This window comes from Plecotus auritus, assembly GCF_963455305.1.
Source record: "Plecotus auritus genome assembly, chromosome: 9".
Classification (NCBI taxonomy): domain Eukaryota; kingdom Metazoa; phylum Chordata; class Mammalia; order Chiroptera; family Vespertilionidae; genus Plecotus; species Plecotus auritus.
The window spans coordinates 118476546-118486308 of record NC_137783.1 but is presented as its reverse complement, the minus strand read 5'-3'; positions in this window follow the sequence as shown (position 1 = coordinate 118486308).

Genomic DNA, 9763 nt, shown 5'->3' with positions numbered 1-9763 from the left:
CATCACTTGAAACATATTAGAAATGCAAATTCGCAGGCCTTACCCCAAACCTACTAAATCAGAAACCCTCAAGGTGGGGCCTAGCAATCTCTGTTTTAACAAACCCTCCAGGTGACTGTGAAGCACAGAGTTTGAGAACCACTGCCCCAGATAGAGGTGAACCCTTAGAGCAATATCTCCAAGGCCCTCCACAGAGACACTGCTGGCCCATAGTAGCCTTTGTGCAAGTTATAATAGAGCTTCCTCTGGAAGGATGTAGCTGCCAGCACATGCTTGCTAAGGGAAGCCAGAGCTCTATCTCAGCACCCGCCCCCCATCTCAGCTGGGTGCCCTTGTAAAGCGAACAGCCTGCACAGTTATACTTTGACACACTGACCCCACAACCAGACCCACCCACCCCCAGCCAATATCCCTCCTTATCGCTATGCTCCAGCCACTCTAAACACTTTACAATTCCCTGAACACATCATGGTACTTCATGCTTCCTTTGTGCCTTTGCCCAAGCTGTTCTCTCTACCAGGAATGCTTGTCTCCCACTTTCCACCTAGAAAACTCCTACAACCTTCAAATCTCAGCTTAGTCATCTCTTCCAAGAAATATTTGCTGACTACAGAATCAGATGCCACTCCTCAACGCTCCCTTATCGCGTTGCATTCCCCTCTGACATAGTCCTGGCCTTATTGCATTTTAATTGTTGGTTTTCATGTCTCTGTCCTCCTCCAGGGCAGGGTCTGGATCTTATTCATCTTTGCATCCCAGTATCAGCACGGTACCTGACATATTCATACAATGACAAAATACTGAATGTCAATTCTGTGCCAGGCTCTCGGCACCCAGAGATACAGTGAAGGTCATGTCAGACTGATCAACCTCATGGAGCTAATTCATAATGAAGCTAATGGTACAAAGGGAAAAGGGGGAGAAGGAAGAGGCAAGGCCCTTGCCCAAATGGTGGCAGTCAATTGCTTTTCGGAATGATTTAGGAGCTGCCTAGAAAGCAGGGTGACTTTCTGCTCTCAGAGGATGAATTCCTGTCCTCTCCAGATTCACTTGTGAAGTCAAAAAAGCCAGTCCGAAGCAGAAAAAAAACTCTCATGGGGACACCTGCCCTCCCACAGAGCTGGGTTAAGCCCCCGCCATGGAAGAGCCACCTTGTGGCCCAGAGTGTCCAGCGCCTTCCCACGGCAGCTGCAGCCAGGAGTGTGAACGGGGAAGAGGCCGAATCAGGAGTCTTGATGCCTCTCCTCCTTGAAATTAAGGCTCAAATCAGTGAGTCAAGACTCAAATCAGGTTGGCATGCCCCTCCTCAGTTAGCACTTATCTAATGATAAGACATGAATTGCACACTTCTGCTTACTGCAGGAATGCAATAATGGGGTTCCTTGTGGAAGCCATTTGACTCCTGGAATAACTTCTACACACAGTGAGCCATGGAGGGGCAAAACAGGGGTTCAGGTTATATGCAGGAAACATGAACTTTCTCAAAGTAAAAGAATAGGTTTGAAGGTAGAAAGGAGGTGATCTGGAGAGGCTGCTACAGACACCAGGAGAAGCAATGCACTAGGGCAAGGCAATGAGGATGGAGACATCATTCTAGGCAGACAGAGAGCAAGAGGAGTCAGGAGGGGAATGAAGGGGCCTAGCCTGGATTCTGAAGGTGCTGCAGAAATAGCTAGGGAAAACTCTCTGATAGATAGAGAGATGATAGATAGATAGATAGATAGATAGATAGATAGATAGATAGATAGACAGACTTTATTAGCACTGTCCCAGCCTGAGCCCAGGTGTGTGTGCACACACGTGTACATGCACACTCACACACTCACACGCCCAGCTCCACCTCTTTTTACTGACATGGCTGTGCTATAAGAGCTTCTTCGCTGGCTAGCTCAAACCAAGCTAAATCCAAGTCCCTCTCTGTGGTCCCAGTTTCTTCAATTTTTCACCATAATGACCAATTGTGACCCTTTGTTCCTGGTGCCTAAAAGCCACTCCTGGGCAAGAAAGCAGAGAGTGTGGCCAAAAGAAAGGAGATAAAAGGAGCTCAAGTGTGCTGAGAAAGGTGATTCTCACATCCTTACGAAAGTTTGGAGTGGACACACAGAGACATCAACAGAAATCACAAAGAATATGTATACAGAGACACTCCAAAATGGAACACATACACACACACACACACACACACACACACACACACACACAAACACACACACACAGAGGTGGGGAACAGAGAGAGAGGCTTTCTCACTCATAGACTCCCACACAAACACAAAGAAAACAAAATTGCACCTGCAAAACCATCACACAATAAACAGATACTCTCTGACAAATGCACATAAATATAGTCACTCCCTTAAAACAAGAGTTTTGAAATAATCTTTCAGAAAATTAAAACAAAAAATAATTGTCAGTTATCTGGATTTTGTTTTTTAGAAAAAATGCATTGTTTCATTGAAACATTCTGCCTATGATTCTGAACGCTCTCTGGCTACGAAATGCCTTATATTTGCATCACACATTTTCCTTGTCAAAGAAAATTCACAACTGTGATCTCCTTAACACCTCCCAGGGCTTTTTTTGGTTGGTATGTTTTTCTAATTTCTACATGCATGTTATGCTGGATACTGACTGTTAGCCCTCAATACTATCCCAGCTCTCCTGAGCTCCTCCTGTGTCACCAGTTGCTGGAAACCAAAAGACTACATTTCCCAGATTCCTGTGCCAGCAGGGTGCTGGCTTTGATTCCACCCATAAGAGACATTCCTGCGAGATTTGGAAGGTGGGGGAGAAACAGAAGCCATTATTGCTCCGCAGACATTGGCAGGCAGGTGAACTTCCTGGGCAGGTGCAGTCAGGAGGTTTTGCAGTGGCTTCCATACATCCCCCTGTGAATCATCCACATCAGTGCTTCATCCACATCAGTGCTTCAGGCAGCTCAGACCATTGGTGGTGGGTTTGGGTTTGGGTTTGGGTTCGGGGGGTTATTTTTATAACTAATGTAAAGCTCAGATTTTATAAACATTTAAGCAACAAATAAGTACACATTACTGGATCAGCTCACCGAATTGATGAAGAAGATAAAGAAGCAAGCAGTTTCAGGAGCCACAGGGGTTCCAGCAAGCAGACTCTAAGGTGAATATTGGCAGGGAGGAAGTTTGGTAGAGAGGGCAGTGGAAGGCAAGGAAGCAGGACTGGGGGGAGGGAGAACTTAAGTGTGAGCTTGACAGATGCCCCAGGCCATTTGAAGCTGGGGTGATCCTTCGGGGCTGGGTGAGCATGCCAAGCCTCTATCCCTGCATACTTTTCAGTTGTCCTGAGTTGAGGCATTGATAACCCACAGGGCAGCTCTCTTCAGCTGAGGCAATGCCTGTAGGAGACAGGCAGCTCAGGGCGTTCAGCCAGCAGCTCTTATGCTGCTTGAGGTAAACAGTCCTTCATTCCTGTTATGGACTGGAAGTGTGTATCCCCCTGTAAAATGTATACGCTGGAGCCCTAGCCTCCAAAGTGACTGTATTTGGAGATAGAGCCAAATACAGTCATTTGAGGAGGAAGTCATTAAGGTCATAATAGGGCTGGTGCCTAATGTGTAGAGAAAGAGACACAAGAGTTCTCTCTCTCTCTCTCTCTCTCTCTCTCTCTCTCTCTCTCTCTCTCTCTCTCTCTGCCATGTGAGGACACAGCAAGAAGGTGGCTGTCTTCAAGCCAAGAAGAGAGTCCTAAAGAGAACCCAATCATGCTGCCATCTTTTTTTTTTTTAATTCTCACTGATTTTAGAGAGAGGAAGGGAGAGGGAGAGAGAGAAACAGCAATCGGTTGCCTCCTGCACATGCCCCAAACGGGGATCGAACCCGCAACCTGAGCATGTGCCCTGACCAGGAATCGAACCCACCACCTTCAGTGCAGAGGATGATGTTCCAACCAACCGAGCCACACCAGCCAGGGCCATGTTGCCATCTTGATCTTGGACTTTTCAGTCTCCAGAACCGAGAAAATTAACTCTGTTGTTTAAGCCACCCAGTCCATGGTTTTTACTTTTAGGCAGATCAAGCTGACTAATCTGATTTTTGAAGGAGAATGTGGACAGCACACAACAGGGTCTAGCACAGGAGCTGACACAGGGATCTAGTTGCCATCAGCTTATTCTCACTCTCCCCACTCTGCTCTTTTTCCCTACGTTGTGAGAGAAAACATGACCACCTCCAGCCTCTCACCCTTCCAAAGCCATGATCCAAGAAAGAAGAGAGCTCTCTCTCTCTCAGGCTCCAATTTGGAAAATTCCAGGAAAGGACTCTGGTTCCCCAGCCACACTATGTGTACCCTCCTGGACCAGTTCTGAGGCCAGGTACATGGGTACTAGGACTGACTTTGCCTTTGACTTTAGGCCATATTTATTATCCAACCAGGCGCCTAACTCATCCCAGCCCAGGGTTACAGCTTCTCTTTCCTCCCAGACACCCAACCTGTATGATCAGGTCCAAGGCTCCTCATTGAGCACTGCTGGGATGGAATTGAAACCCAATGGGGTATCTGGAAAGCAAGTGGAATATCTGGGAGTAATTAACTTCCAACTGCTTGTTCATTTGGCATCCAGTGGGTAGCACAGATTCCTCTCGTCTCTCTTTCTTAAGAATCAATAAAAAGTTAGTGATGCATTTTACAGAGATCAGATAAATGCAATTAAGTACCTTTTTTTAACCTTTTATAGGACTGATACTTTGGTTACATTCCTTAAAGTCACCCCAGGTAAATCTGCCCCATCATCTGGTAATTGCATTGCAAATTTTTAAAACTGAGTATTAGTGTAACTGAGAAGAAAGAGACTAATTTGATTGGCCAGCGGAGGTGCAAACAACAAGGGAACAGTAGCAACTTAGGCTGAGCCTTGAAAGACTGGTGACTAGGGTGAGGCAGGAAAAAACAGCATGAACAAGGATATGAAAGTAAGCAACATGGAGTGTTTGGCACTGGCAGGACCATGTAGGACTTTGGAGATCCTTTTGAAAGTGTCAGAGCTGACTGGGGGCAGGGTGAGGCTGGTCACAGCAGCCCCAGCACTGCCCCCAGGCTTTGGCAGAGGCAGGTCAGGGATTACCATCCCCGTATCACAGAGGAATAAAACTGGAGTTCCACTGGGTAACTGCCTATGCAGACCCTGGGCACTTTCTGTTCCTATCAAAGCTGCCTTCAGCTGCCAAAGAAATCAAAGAATCCAGAGAACCTGCAGGTTAGGCCTAAATACACATTAAGAAACAACAGGAAGAGAGAATGCAGGCCAGCTGCTCTGATGGGGACTCTCAGTAATAATAGGCTTTGGCTTCCTTAAAAATCTTTCACACCCATTCAAATCTGTGCCTCAGGATGCTGAAGCTGAACTAATATCACTGCCCAGATTACGTCCTTCTTCACCACGTGGCCTGGGGCCTTTCCGTGTCTCTGAGCCTCATTCATATTATGTGGGGTTCAACTGGCTGGTCTCCAAGGCTCATGGCTCCAACATCTCAGGATTCATGAGGAATGTGCAGGACCTTCAACACTGATGTTGGCATAATAATGCCATGCTACTCGCATCTCTAGTCTCCAACCTACAAGATTAATGCCCAGCAGGAAACTGCAGGCAGTAATTTATTCTGAATTTTCCCACCATGGGACTTGCTTTACACACATTGCTACATGAACCCTAATAAAACATTAAACAGATAAAAAAAGGTTTCTGTCAGCTTCCCAGCCCCCTGACATATGCTCCTCTTCCTCCCAGACACCCTGGAGAGGGGACTTCCTTGGGACTACAGCTGTGATCAAGAGTAACTGCAGAGAGCCAGGCAGGAGGTTGGATACAGAACAACCAAGCCTCTAAAATAAAAAGGAATGACAAAAGAATGAAATAAAGCAATCCTATATAATAAAAGCCCAGCGACCAAAACAGTGGAATGACCAGAACAACCAGAGACCAGAACACCATAGCCCCTCGCCCTGGCTGGCCCTGCCCCCCAGGGAGTGGTTAGGGGTGATCCAGCAGGCAGGCAGGGTGGTTAGGGGCGATCAGGCAGGCAGGCAGGATGGTTAGGGGCGATCAGGCAGGCAGGGGAGCAGTTATAAGCCAGTGGTCCTGGATTGCGAGAAGGATGTCCGACTGCCAGTTTAGGCCCGATCTACAGGATCGGGCCTAAACTGGCAGTCAGACATCCCCTGAAAGGTCCCAGATTGTGAGAGGGTGCAGGCCGGGCTTCAGAACACCTCCCCACCCCTCCGTGCACAAATTTTGTGCACCAGGCCTCTATTCTATATATAAAAGGCTAATATGCTAAGTGTCCCTCTATCTAAACAGTCGCTGTTAAGTGCACTGACCACCAGGGGGCAGACGCTCAACACAGGAGCTGCCATGCACTGGCCATTTACAAAGAAACGGCAGTGTGGTCTGGCACCCACAAAGCAACACTCAGTTTCCCCCATGTGGGACATAGGCCCTGCCACCAGCCCAGAGCAACACCCCACCAACGCTGCCAAGACCCCATAGTGCAAAAGGCGGCCCACAGCCCAGCCCAGGCCAGAAACAGTCACTGTGGGCACCAGGTAATGATGTCACGAAGCAATACCTGGCTTCCTCTCCCTAGTGACAATTAGCCTCCTTGGAGTTTCTTCAGCCCAGGAACATGACTTGCTTTATAGCCAGGTGCAAACATTTTACACTTTAACCAAATGTCTATGAAGCATTTTCCCATGCCTCATCTCATTTGATCCTCACAGAAGTCCTGGAGTAGGTAGATAGGAGACTCAGTAGATTTCCTATTTTCTTTTCATTAGCCCGAAAACAGAGATTTAGAAAGTTTAGAAACTTGACCTGACTGAAAAGAAGTAAGAAATGGTGGACCTTGAAAATGATTTCAGTTTTCTCACTGTGCAGAATATAGTCAAACACTGCTGCAGTTAAATATTTTACCCTTGGTTCTCCCTGTGTGATCTACAATAATAATGTGCTTCGTGTTATTTACTGCTGTGTTGCTGACAATTACCTGAAAGAGAAGTTGGGGTGCTTCACTGAGCTGGAAAAAGTTTAGCTAAATCAGAAAGCAGGTCTAATTAAGCAAGTTTATCTATATAAATAAAGCTCTCACCGGCGCCAATCACATGTGTGTTTCCATCTGTCACTGTAGATCATGAATTTGGTTGACACTTCTATTATAGAGAAAGGGCAAATAGCGATATTAAAATATTTCTTCTAATTAATTTCCTTTCAATGTGCACAAATTCGTGCACTGGGCCTATAGTATGAAATAGAATAAAAAAATGACCAAGCTGGATTGATGTCAGAGGACCCTCTGCCCAAGAGAGGAGGGTGACATATTAGAGTATGCATCTGTCCAGCCCTACCCAGTTCACGACCTGGGGCAATGGGAGTCACCCTGGCAACACAGGAAGATGAAGTGGGGTCTGCATTGACCATAGTCAGTGCTGGCGCCTGGTCTGCTGGGCTTGGCTCGGGGGGCTCAAGTGAGCCCTAAGCTGACATTGCCTTTTGGGAACCGCCATTATCACTTCACATGGGAGAACAGCAAACCTCCACGTATTCCCTATTACATCAGTCTCTGCAGTAGCACATAGAAATAGAAACCCAGAAACACAGTAATGAAAACTCGGTAATCTGAAGGCTAAATTTGATCCCCTGAAGCAAGATTGGGAGAGTGGCATGTCTTTTCTAAAACAAGGAAATGACCAGTGTGGAGCTGTGCAGGTCATGGGCAGGCATGGGAAGCAGAAATGGTTTTGCAGAATATGCAGAATCAGGATAAGGCAGGCAACTGGGGGACTGGATGGTACTTAAATTGCTTGTATCTAACGAGGTCAACATCGCCCTGGGGAGCAGAGTTGCAATTAATGCACAGCCCCCTCTGAAATGAAGCCTCATATTGAGCGTGGCTGATGTAAGTACAATTATAATTAGGCTAAATACTGAGTAAACGAAACGCAGTGGGCTCACTTCTTAGATAATCTGTGTGTTGTCTTTACAGCTTCCTAAGTAAAGGCTTCTTGTTGAAACCTTAAGGCAGGCTGACTAAACGGTGAAGGCACAGGCGATGTGCACAGTAACCACCAGGACACTCAGCAGAGACAGGTCAGGGAGCAGGTCCCCTCTCCTCCCGCCCCCAGGAAAAAAGAGAGAATGCCTCTTTCTGCTCACGTGTGTGAGCCTCCCTTGCCCTTTAAACTCCTTCTCACTTAGTGAGAGGCAGATGCAAGAAGAAAATAAAACGTAGACTAGGGGTTAGTTTTCATCTGAAATAGGGGCAGTAGAGTAGGCTCCATTGAGGGGGTGCATTTGAGTGGTAAAGGCTTAAGGGAGGGCCCTGGCTGGTGTGGCTCAGTTGGTTAGACATTACCCCGTGCATGGAGAGGCTCAATCCTGGAGGAGGGGGGTGGGGAGAGTGCAGGAAGCAGTCGGTCGATGTTTCTCTCTCTTTCCCTCTCCCTCCCTCTCTCTAAAAAATCAATAAAATTTCAAGGTAAAATTTCAAGCCATAGAAATATCTGAGCAAGGAGCATTTGGGACAAAGGCAATAAATACAGCAAAGGTTCTAATCAGAGAGCATGTGCCATGTTAAAGACACAGCAAGGAGGCCAGCATGTCTGTACCAGAGAAAAGGAAAAACAACAGAAATGAGGTCAGAGAGGTGAGGGGGATGGAGAGGCAGGTCACAAATAACCTAGTAGGTGTTCACTCTAAGCTCTTTAGATTCTATAAACTTGCTCCAAGGCCCCAAGGCTCCCAGCTACAGGTGGCCTTTGACATAACTGGGCCCTAGTAAGAACTTCAGGATGGTGATCGCAGCCCAGCCTCTTCTGCAGGTGAGGACTGTGGCACTGTCTCAGGAACGGCTGGTATGTGTCTCAGCACTGAGCCTGGCAGCCTAGACTCAGGCTCACAGTGTGGCCCTCACACAGACAGGCCGCGTGCCCGCCGCTCCTGCCCTGCCCACCCCAGCAGGGCTGTCTCTCCCTCTAGCTCAGCCTGTTTCCTCAGGGCTGGGCACAAAGGGGATAGGAGGGAGGGCACTGGCTGTGTTCTGGGTATAGATGCTTGTTTCCCAGCCTCCGCCATCACGGCTAATTGACCTTTATTGTTCTCTCCATCACATGGAAACCCATTTCAGCCCCGTTTCCCTCTGTACCTCTGAAAAGTGAAAGTTCGCCTACGCTTCTAACTGAACAATAATTATCTTGGCAGTACGAGGCCCACAGGGCCTCTCCCCCTAGCCCATTACCTCTCTCCTCTTTCCAACTTGGAAAAGAAAACTACGAATCAATGTAAGAAAGCCATTTACTCTCCATTTTACAGGCTGTGCACCAAATAGTTTGTCAGGGTCTTTTAAAAGCAACTCTCCTCACCCACATTTTGCTCAGAAGGTTGCTTTGTCTTTTCCCGCAGCAATTGATTTTCGCATCTCGTTAGGATTGTTCTAAGTTTACCTAAGGCATTAACAACCGATTTGCCCAAGTCTGTGAGCTGTAGCTCAGCTGGCGGTGTTCACCTGGACAGCCATTCGGGGCTCTGCTGCACTTATTTCACGTCAGGAGAACGGGGTCCCGAGGACGGTGCTGGGCTGGAGTGCATTGGGGTTCTTACTCTGCGTTGCCAAGGAGTGAGGACTGCTCTGGGCTTCCTCTTGGCGTCCTGAGAATCGAATGTAGATCTCCGAAGGTAACGGGGTAGCCACAGACAACAGTGAAAGGGTGTGGTTTGGGAACCATACAGACCTGAGTTTGAATT